The sequence below is a fragment of the Triturus cristatus genome, chromosome 10 (genome assembly GCF_964204655.1).
Source record: "Triturus cristatus chromosome 10, aTriCri1.1, whole genome shotgun sequence".
In the NCBI taxonomy this organism is placed as follows: Eukaryota; Metazoa; Chordata; class Amphibia; order Caudata; family Salamandridae; genus Triturus; species Triturus cristatus.
In genome coordinates, this window is record NC_140593.1 from 1,202,961,141 (window position 1) to 1,202,972,028 (window position 10,888).

Here is a 10,888-nt window from a genome sequence, read left to right on the forward strand (position 1 = left end):
ATTGGGGTGAACACCGCATTAAAGAGGGGCGAGTGGCCAGTGGAGGTTCCCTCCTTCCCCCAAAGATTCTGCGCCTTGGTTTCCAGACCAGTGGGATCGCCTGAGAGTGTGGGACCTCGCCGACAATACACTGCTAGGGAAGCTGTCCTGCGCACTGAGGAGTCTGTGCCCCAGTACGGCCGCAGAAGCCACTCCCCACCTGCCCTGATGAACTCTGCACTTAGCGGTCAGCGCTCCCGATCCACAACCGGTTTGGGGGCATTCATCGCGTCCAGAAGGAAGGCCCTGAAGGGATTCATGTATACCTACCCAGCAGTCGGTTGGTGGCTGGGCAAGATACAGTAGTACCACATTGTACTGAAGGAAAGGGAAGGAACTTTTCCTGCCTTCAGACAATGGCGATTTCAAATTACCGTACCACAACAAATAGGTGCGCAAGTGCTCCTGTGCCCTACTCCTTGTTGATAATGCACTTTTTCCAGTCAGAGCAAGTGATTACCGTAACCCTGCTAGTAGGAGTGCAGGGGTTCCTGTACCTAGGTTTACTTACTGATGTGTTTTTCTGTTGCATTACATGCCCCAAGTATTTACTGACATATCTCGTTTTTGCATTGCATTGTCCAGGATAACGAGTACTATCTGAGTAATTGCATTGGATGCACAGTATTTATGACTCATATCGTTTTGGTCTGTCTTAAGTACAATATACTATATATTTTTTACATAATCCTGTGTGGAGACTCTCTGGTGGTGTATTCATTATGCTGCTGTAGGAGTGTGTTGCACAAACACTTTACACATTGCCTCGGATGATAAGCCTGCCTGCTCTGCGTCAAGCTACCAGAGGGTGAGCACAGGGTATCTTCAGTGTATAACTGACTTACCCTGACTAGAGTGGTGAGTTGTGCCTGGCATAGGTGCATACCCTAAGTCAAGCAGAAACCCCATTTCTAACAGGTAAACAGGTTAACTGTTTTTATATAGCTGTATGTATTCTTTTTCATTTAATTATTTTTGTGCCGACATAAAAACAATAAATCTTCAATGCGGATATGTCGGTCACAGTTTTTATTGCGAGAATATTTTTCTCTGAATAGGGGGACTTTAAGATCACCTCATCTACACAAGGAATGAGCACAAGTGAGGGACGGTACAAGGAGGGAGTGCACACGGGAACATTAATTACACTAGAAGTTAATGACGACCGAACGATGGTGCCTTACCTCTCTTGCCTGAACTATGGACGCAAATGATGCTAAATATGGGTTGTCATAATGATTAACTGCCTTATATGAGCCTGGTGGCTCTCCTGTGAGGTTTTTAAACAGTTATTTTATATTCCATAACTCACTCTTCTGCAACTCTTTGTCACCTTGCTTCTAATTTGTTTCTTTTTAAAATGTGTTTCATGAAGAAGTAGCTCGGTGGTAAGAGATGAGATGTCTCTATTAATATGAGCGCCGCCTTAGTGGGACTTAAGGTGTCACTTGTACTCCTTACACGGATGTTCCGTCCAGGACACTGTCTGTGATATTTATACATCAATGGGGTGTTTCTGCACCAGTCGCTACCGCCCACCGAGAACGAGACTTTCAGTTCCTTATACAAGAAGCATATTTGAAAGATTGTTGAACATTTGAAATGACAAATGGTGTGGTTTTTGCCACAAACGCAAATGGATGAAACCTGGGGGAAGGGAGGAGGCGCAAAGCCAAAGCCTGATTAGGAGAAAAGAACATTAATCGGTGGAGCACGAGCCTGTAGGATGGAGAGAGCCGCTGCCCACGAGTGTGAGGTGGTATCAACCACTGAATGTGGCCAGAGAAGCCCAGCCAGGCAGGACGCTGCCTGTCCCGCTTAGGATATGCGAGAAGCATGCAATGCCCTAGGACAGCGGGGGTCATCACAACATCAAGTTGTGCAGATGATCTCAGTGAGACACAAACCGATAACCAGGGCCACTGGAATTATGCTGCAGGGAGGGCCAAATTAAGCGGCAGGGTCGAGTAATTTATGCGGCACATTTCATGATAGTATTACTTTCTTATTTTTACTCTTAATGTTGCCTGGGGACACGTTGCACCTCATTAGTACCGATTTAACACCCAAATATAGCAATGACTACTCAACGTTTGGGAAGGCCGTTCACTGCACAGCAGCATGTGTCGCTGTGTTTTTAGTAACTTTTACAGACAATTTTTTTGTTGCTGCTGAAATCTGCAGAATTATGCAGCAGATGATGGATTATGTGGCAAAAGCTGCAAAACCCCAAAAATTCCGTGAAAAAAACCCACGGCCGAAAAATTGCATAATTCTAGTGGCCCTACCGAAAATCAATAACCACCATCAAAGCACTGGTGAATAATGCACAGGCAGAAGTGCACAAGTGTGCAGTGACTATCCCCGCGATTGCACGAATCTTTCTTTAAAAACAGGTGTGTGTGTAAATGGCTCCATGAAATACTCTTTGTCCTTACAAAATAAGCATGACCCGGCATGTCTTGAAGTACAGGTTATTTGAATTCTTAAATACGGCCATTGTGTCAGTGGGAGGAAGACCTCTTAAACAGCGCACACTCAGGAATACAGTGCACCAGTAACCCCTTTCACTTCATAAATGCGAAGGAGCACACTATGGACTTGGCCCGTCTTCATGCATCACTCGTCTGGCTTTCTTCCCTGCTCAACAGCTTCTTCGGTAATGCATAACATACGTTCAAAAAGATATCCTCTACCACATAGTAAGCCCCTGTGCAAAATACCACATAGAAACACTGGAACTAGCACACATAGGCACCAATCAATAATCCATACTATGGACAGGTACAAGAATAGGCCGTGTCATGTACTTGTCCCTTACATCGGCGATAGTGTCCTGCCAGTGTATGACAATCCTGCAGTCCCTGCACACACAACATGCGACAGCATACAGCCCCAAAAGCTCTCCTACTTGGAACAGGTCTGTGACAATGTTGCATGTGTTAGGTTTAGGCCTTTACTTCGACAACTACTATACAGAACTGAGGTATTGAGTCCCACTGATTTGTTGTGCGTATGGGACATTATTTCTGCTGCCACATTATGCCCCAGGGGGCAGCACTTGTCCTGATGACCAGCCTTTTGGCTACGTTCATGCTATAGAAATACTATATACATACAGACCTACAGGCAGGCAGGCAGGCATTCGAGGACACGCACACACACACAAAATCCAGTTACGGATCTGATGGTTTTCAATCATGTGATGGGGACAACAAAGTATTGATGTTTCAACCTTACAATAGCTACTTTTCAGTGCGGCCTTACAGTGCTAAACCTGGCACCGGGGCGCAACACCATTAACAGTTAAGACTTTCATCAAATAAACACCCAAGATGGCTGGATGACTGCCGAAGAAGGTGCACGAAGATAGAGGCTGTTTCCCAGTGCTTAGTGCGAAACGCCCCAAGACAAAGCATGCCACACTGAGTGGCAGAATGACCTACCGCCAGCTTACATGGTTGTATTATGCAAACCGAATAAAAGCTTTTGAACCGACCTACCGCCTTTGTGACTGAGGGCACAGAAGCTGTTGCATATGAACTCAACAAAGGGCCTCATACTTCAGTGGGCTGGTCAAGAGGGAGGTCACAACCTCTGGTTTGTTGGGAGGGTGGGGCAGAACCTGTTCCACTGGAACAGAAGGTTCATAGCACTTTGTCAATTTGTCCTGACACAAAGGTTCTTCATTGCTTTCTATACAACAGAAAGTTGTGAACAGTAATTAAGACGCCACTCTTCCCCAAGCACAGAGGTTGTGTTTCTGGAAATGTAGTTACACTAAAGGGCCTTTGATGGAGAATGTGCTCTATATTAATGACACTCCCCAGCCATGTTTGTAATGTGTGATCCAAAATTCTCCACTCGTCCCCCTACCTGAGTTACCAACCCCCCCCCCACCCCCTTACTGAATGTATTCGGCTCATTCGGTACACTTGCACTTTAAGTAGCACTTCATTATCGTACAGCCCATAGGACCAGTAGTGCGGAGTGGATGTAGTGTCCTCTGAACCTAGGCGTGTGGGCCACAGGAGTTGACTAGGTGTCTTTCCACAGGGTGAACAGGTGTCCGTTGCTAGGCCAAAGTGTCTGTACCACTGGCAAGCATTGTTTGACAACTACTTACCTTCAGTGAGAAGTTGTGCACTTGGTGGGATGATAAGTTTTCAGAAACACGTTAGGTTGCTTCTATAATCAGATGCATTTGGCGTTTGTAGAGGACTAGGACATCAAAGGCTCCCGCGAAGAGAGCAGCAGTGTTAAGTGGAAGCTCAGCCCTGGGGCATGACATCCATGTGACTTAAAGTCACATGCCCCCTTGTAGAAGAGCCCGATCCAACGTTCGAGGCTGGCTGCAGGCTGGTCAGTGATTGGCCGTGTGATGGCAGAATCACAAGACTAGCAAGCGTTACATTTGAGAAACTCAACTTGTGTGTCAGGTGTGTCAAGAACTTTATATTTAAGGCTCACGTGTTTATAATGTTTTTTTTTAAACATTTCCTCATCTAGTAATCTATATTTATTTGTTGTTGGCCTCACATTTGTTTAGTTTTGTTTATGCTGCTTTCTGTGAGGAAATTGAAGTTGCATCTAGTGTATTTTACCATTTAGCTAATAAAGCCCACTCACTATTGAATGCGTGTCAGGTTTCAGCACCATAACCAGCATCGAATGCAGTACAATATATTACACGGCAAAGGCTGGCACTGTAATCCGAACATGTGCACCTCGTCAGATATTTCAGGAAATGACATTATTTTAAAACCATTGCTCTTTCAATCCGTACAGACACAAGCCTAGCAGTCACGGTTGACAGTGCCGACAGACTCTTAAATAAACTAATTGTATTATCTGTCAATTTATATACAAACATACTAAGACATCGTCTTCCGCCTGTATTCATTGTAAATAGACAAGTAGAAAACCGAGAGTCTCTATTATGGACCATTCCTGTTTTATCTTTGCATTCCAGTTCGTGTGTTCCTGAATATAGAAAAAGAAAGCAAAAGTACAGCAGGAGGACACTGTGCTCAGAAAAGGTCAGGTGTGAGAGCGCCACTTGTAACTGGCGGGGAAGTCTGAGATTGCTAGAGGTGAGCTGTACTCTAAATAAAATGCACAATAATGGTACGAAATAAGCTTGCTACTTCTGTTGCACATGCAATTGACAGAGCAGGATTTAGCTATACATTCTGTCACTTGGAGCCCTGAAGCTACATTGGCATAAACAGAACTACAAGTACCACACTGCACAGGGGACGAGCCGGGCCAGATAAACTACTCAGGCATGGTTAACTGGGGATCTCTGTATTGATCTCGATGTTCATCGGCTGATCTGGCAGCCGACCTCCCGCCCGCCCGGGCACCAGGAGCTTTACCTGCCGGGTGGCTCCTTGTTTGACGTCACCGCCCGTGCGAAATGTCTGGGACGCTCACGAGCCGGTACTGTTGCTTCTTTCCGACGCCGACGAGATCCCTTACTCCTGGAACCCCCGGCCTCCTTCAGATAGCTTGTCACCCGTCTGACATCGGTCAGGGAAGCCGGTTCTCTTCCGCTGGGTCTGCCGTCCCTTCCAAATCACCGGCGAAAGAAGAAAATACATACAGCGAAAACAAACGGGCAGCACTTCCGCCACAGCAACAGTGGCAGGGCGAGATGGGCGGAGCCTGCTAAGAGTGACCTCGCGTTCACCCAATAAACGTCTGGCATTCTGACACTTGAACGAAAGAAGGCAAACTGGACTGTGACGTTCACGTGCGGCCCTGTTGGAATGGGCATGTGTTCTTTTTCGGTCATTGGTTCGCATTACAATCGTGCCTATTCTCCACAAAGACGAGGCAATGCGGCAGCCATTTTACAACGGTATTTTCCTGAGTTAATTTACATAATATTTATTTATTTATTTATTTAGTGCATTTTTATAAAGCGCGGACATTACCCAAAGGCGTCAGAGCTCTGTACAATAGAGCTAGTTACGTTACAAGAGAAAGGTGGTACAGAGTATGCCGCTGCCCGCGTCCAAAGCAGTGGGACATCAGCAGGGCAGCATGTTAGTGGCCGCCCGTCGGAGCCTTCCCCTTTGCTGCCTCGCGCGTGAGGCTACGCCCACTAAGGTATTACTCCCTATAGTTGGAGCGGGAGGCGGGCCATTGGGGGCGGGGGGCGCGGCTTGCCCCCCCTACTTAGGAGGCCCTCCCGCCCAGTTCCTCCTCTGTTTCCTGCCGCTCCAGCCTGGACACGCGATTTCGCCGCCGCCAGGGTCGTCGTCGGGATCGTCGTCGTCGCCGCCGCCAGTCATTACGGTATGTCCATGCTCTTGCCTCCCCCCCGGCCCCGTCCCTGGGTTAAGCCCGGGTAGTACAGGGGCCCTGTGGTCGGATACCACGGGGGGGGCGGAGATGGTCGCGTGTGGTCGGAAGCGGCAGGGTGGCGGTCAGTTGCGGGACAGGGGCAGATGTAGCGACGCAGCAGGGTTAGGGGCGGGTTACGAACGCCTTAGGACGGTCGCCTATCCTGGCGTCGGGTTTGCCAGGAGCCCGTTGTTGTCGGCTAAAACTTGGTGGGAGCGTGAGCCGCTGTGTGGAGCAGCTAACGGCACCGATCTGCAGCCCGCCCCCCTGATCTCAGCAGACCCCACACACCGAAGGCATGCGCGAGGCCATGAAGAGCACATATCACCATGTCAGCGCGTGCAGGTTCACTTCGGGACGATCGATACTCTTCTCCGATATCTCTTGCCCAATACAGGTTAGAACATTATGAATAATTACTCTCCTTTGCAAGCAGGAAAACAGGTCCAGGAGCACATTTTTCATGACTCTGCTGCCAGCGGCAGGGCCCCCTTTGGGAATAGGAGTTGGCCTAACAGCTAGGGCGCTCAACTGCGAACCTGGGGAACTAGGTTTCGAGTCTTGGCAATGACTCTGAACAGCCTGTGATTCTCGGCAAATCACTTAATCTCCCCGTTCCTCTTCCTGATTGCCAGATGAAAGGGGGAGTGCTCGGAAGAAGTCGGTCAGCATAGATAGTGCGTAAAAAGCATTCCGCCTCCATGTCGAGCAATTTTCCACCCCCATTTATCAAGAAGCAGTGAGGAGCCGGGCAGCGTCCGAATACCTCATCCTAGGCGGGGGGGAGGGGGGTGGAGACTGGAAACGCACGGAACAGGCATCATTATTCCCGGTGAATGTGAGCAGTTGATAGGGAAAAGCACTAAGGAACTTGCCCCCTTTGTTTAAAAGGTTCCGCTATGCGGGTGTTCGGAGCTCAAGTATTCCGTTAGCTTTGAAAAAGCTCTCTATGGCGCACAGTGGGTTAGATGGCGTTCGCATGTCCTTTCCGCCTGATGCCGGTCGCTCCTCCTGGTCTTGCGTCGGGTTTCGAGTGCCGGTGGACGGAGCTCTGGGAGAGCTCAGGCTTTGCATGTATGAAGGCCCCGGGTCGGCTCTCGGCACCTCCAGATTTCTGCTTGCTTGGCTTGGTTGGGATGTGGACCCGTTTCATTTGTCGGGCGTAGTTATGGACTTTGCCCGATTACTGGGGGCCCCTGGTGGTGCGGGGGAAATGGCGCGAATGGGTTGTGTAAGTCTGCAAGGCCCAAGTACCTGAGTATGTAATGTAGATACGGGCCATGTACAGAGCCCCGTGGCCGCGCCCACGCCCGGTGTTTCTGGGCAAATCACTTAAACCCCCCGTGCCGGAATGCGTAATGTAAATACGATGCTATGTACAGCACCCCTGGATCTGCGTGACGAGATCCCGTGGGCGGTGTGGTCCGCTGGCTGCACCGCCGACTCGGTGCAGGGAACCAGGGTTCGAGCCTCGTTGCCCAGTCAGCTGGGAGCCTTTTCCTTCTGCAGCGTCAGCTTCCGGTCACCGGGTTTTTGTTTTCATAGATCCTGCAATAGTAGTGGTATCGATCAGTGATTGGTGGGTGGGCACGTGATGGGGCGCGCCCTGCTCTGCTACAGGACTAAACAAGTTTAACATTTGGAAGAGATCGGTTCCAAACTACAATATAGCATAGTGTTCCCATGTCTATAGGAATCCTCCCAGCAACTTCTAATGAATCCATAGTGTCGCGCTAATGACAAAGGCCCTGCAAAATTTTATTGACACAGTATAATTCCGGTAATTAAGCGTTATGCGTGTTCGCTGCAAAATCAGAGTGCAGGGGCCCAGGACACAACACGAGCTGCCAGAATTCAAGCAGCTGTTGTGTGCAGCTGGCAGCTGTTATACCGCGTAATCCAACCGGAGCTCCTCTGCAGACCTTCTTGGTGGGCACGCATCCTCAAGTTTAAAAATCAAACTTCGACACAGGAGAATCCATCGCTGAGACAAGGCGCCGTGACGCGGTCCAACACAGGACTGGCGCGACGAGGTCCAGCTGCCCATGTGCTTGAGCTGCAGCAATGCACTTCGCGGTCACTGTGCCCCAATAACTGTGTTTTGAGAGGACCAAGGCACAGGAAGCTAAGGCGAAGTGTCTAGGAGCACACAATTGGGTAACACCTGGGATTGGAACTCGCGCCCCTGGGTTCCAAATTAAGCTTTTCACCCACCAGGTCACACAGGCAAAAGCTCGACCCACTTCTCCATTTTCAATACTTTTATCGCCCACACGTCCCGTGCAGGAGGGGCTTCTGCACAGTCGCTGCACCTCCCTGGCACTGAATAAATCTGCAGCGCCCAGCTTTGTCCTTCCCTGCACCCGGGGAGCGCTAACCTTCCCCGGGCCGCTCCCAGCTCTACAATAGCCCGCCAGGCGCACCCCGGGACCAAGAAGTTATTTGCAGTTGGCTACTGCAGAGTCTGAACGGTGGTATTCGGGGTCCTTCGTATACTCGGTGCTCCCTGCCTCCTAGAACAAAGTGTGCACCACTGTGTACTTTGTTTCAGTCATGGCACCGGATGCTGCGTTTCTTTCCACGGCAATTCCAGGCCTCACATAAATGCCAAGATAACTCGTGTGATTCGTTATCTTCCTGGAGAAAGGTCAGGAATTTGTATAGTGGAGGTTTTGACTTCGGTGTAGTTAGTGCAGAGGGTTAAAAATGCCCTCTGCAAAGAGCGTGTGCCAAGTAGATTCCAGAGTGCGTATGATGTAAATAGGTCAGCAGGTTACTGTTTCAAAGGAGGCATCCTTTTGTCACTTGCAATGTATATCTTAAAGCCCTTAATGGTCAACAGTGAGCTACGAACGCTCATCCTAGAGCTGCATTCACACCACTAAGCATACATTATTACAATATTGATTAGTGTTGCAAAGAGGGTTAATTTGGCTAGAAATCGTCTACGCTTGTGCTTCTCCACACTAAGCAACCTTAAACTATCTGCCTGCCAGTAGGGATGACATGAGTCTCCTACGCATTGAGTCCTTTGGCTCAGGTAACCTTTCCTATACACTGATTCATATGCATATGATTGATTGGCTAGGCGGAATTTGTGTGAGATGCAAAGTTCTCGGACACCCTACACTGGTAGGAGTGGCGCTATATATAACTAATTAAATGCATCTGAGAGTGTGGTTATGGAAACTTGGTCAACTGTTGAAGGGGGCTAGTGAGGGAATCTGTGGTGGAGGCGGCATTGGGGGGGCGCCAACAACATTCTTGCACAGGGCACCACCATCGCCAAGGCATCGCCGTTTACCGCGAGAGTGCGTGAGTTCTACAACACTTTTAGTGGCGTGCTAAGTTACATTAATCATAACCAGCATAGCGCAGGATGCAAACCAAATTATTTCCGGCAACTAAGAATAATTTTCTAGGGATACCCAATGAAACTTGTTTATCGGGCAGTAAATAACAGATTTCAAACTTTACCTACTGAAACTTATGCTTTGCACAACTAGCTAGTGCATGGCCCATTGCTATATGCTGGAGAGAACCAGGCCCGAAGCCTCAGCGCCTTACTTATTAGCATGCAGTGATTCTGGGAGAATCACTTATTCTCCCCGTGCCTAATAAGAAAAGTGTGTGTCCCTGGTGTAGCGTCATTTGGTGCGCAGGTAAAGCGCACTAACACTGATACCTTTCTGGTCGTGCAGCACTACCATAAACTGACAATTTAACTTGCAGGCTGTTTCATTCCCGAAAGCAGCAAACTGGATGCCACCAGCACTATTCACACTATCGCCCCCAAGCTTTCCTTCCATACCTGGCTTCATGTTGACCATGCATGGCTTTGATATTTCTAACGTACCCTTTGCCAGCCACTCGCGATTTTAATAAGGAAGTAGGCCTGGCTGATGGTGAATAAGATAGTCACATGAGAAAATATTGGTTATATGTTTGAATTCGGAATACTGATTTATTATTGTGTAGTTCCACGCTTAGGCCAAGTGATGCTGCTGCCTTTCATCTTTGGGCTTGCTATTTGGAAGCAGCTGGTGTAATTTTTGTCATCAACTCACACTCACAGTGGCAGCTTAGTCCATACAGACAAGTCAGCAGCCTGAGCTGTTTTGGGACAAGCTGAAGGCCGGGGTCTGGGTGTCTGATATAACACCTTGAAGGTATTTATTAGTACTAGTTCCACGCTTACGTCAAGAGATGTGGCTGCCTTTCCTATTTAGCCTTGCTAGTCGGAAACAGCGGGTGTAAGGTTTTCTGCAACCCAGTCATAGTGGCAGCTTAGTCTATACAGGACGTAAGTGCATTGTGTGCTGGGAAACTAAGGAGCGGGTCCATTTAGTAAGCACAAGGAGCATAGGGGGCGTTTCGAGCTCCAAAAGGACAGCTGAAACAACCAAGTTAAGTTCAGTGCTAGGCTACATTTGGTGGGGCAATTCCAGGCGTAAAGCATTAAGCCAGACAGCCCGGGGAATTCGGCAGGCGTACGATT

At 48.7% G+C, this 10,888-nt stretch overlaps 1 protein-coding gene across 1 annotated transcript in view; it reads right to left on the reverse strand.

Moving 5' to 3' along the window:
• LOC146797058 (vacuolar fusion protein MON1 homolog B-like) overlaps positions 1-5,692 on the reverse strand; it is a 143,391-nt gene extending 137,699 nt beyond the window's left edge. The window contains exon 1 of the mRNA XM_085629673.1: positions 5,418-5,692. The gene's annotated coding sequence lies outside the window, so the exon portion shown is untranslated. The remainder of the gene's footprint in view (positions 1-5,417) is intronic.
• Positions 5,693-10,888: the final 5,196 nt, after the last annotated feature.